The following is a 398-nucleotide window of genomic DNA, read 5'->3' as shown; positions in this document are numbered from 1 at the left end:
ACGACCAACTGTCGTTTGCTGAAAACGCTGCATCGGTTGCTCGCTCCTGCAGATTTCTCCTCTATAACATCAGGAGGATTCGCCCATTCCTCACCGACGAGATGGCACAGGTGCTCATCCAGGCTCTGGTCATCTCCCGGCTGGACTACGGCAACTCCCTCCTTGCTGGCGCCCCGGCGTCGGCCATCAGACCTCTGGAGCTTGTTCAGAAAGCTGCAGCTCGTCTGGGGTTCAACCGCCCTAAGTTCTCCCATATAACTCCCCTTCTCATGTCCCTACACTGGCTCCCAGTAGCTGCTCGCATACAGTTTAAGACTCTGGTGCTAGTCTACAGGGCAGTGAAAGGAACAGCTCCTTCCTATCTCCAGGCCATGGTCGAGCCCTACACCCCCACCCGA

The sequence above is a fragment of the Lampris incognitus genome, chromosome 3 (assembly GCF_029633865.1).
Source record: "Lampris incognitus isolate fLamInc1 chromosome 3, fLamInc1.hap2, whole genome shotgun sequence".
NCBI lineage: Eukaryota > Metazoa > Chordata > Actinopteri > Lampriformes > Lampridae > Lampris > Lampris incognitus.
This window is presented reverse-complemented; position numbering follows the sequence as displayed.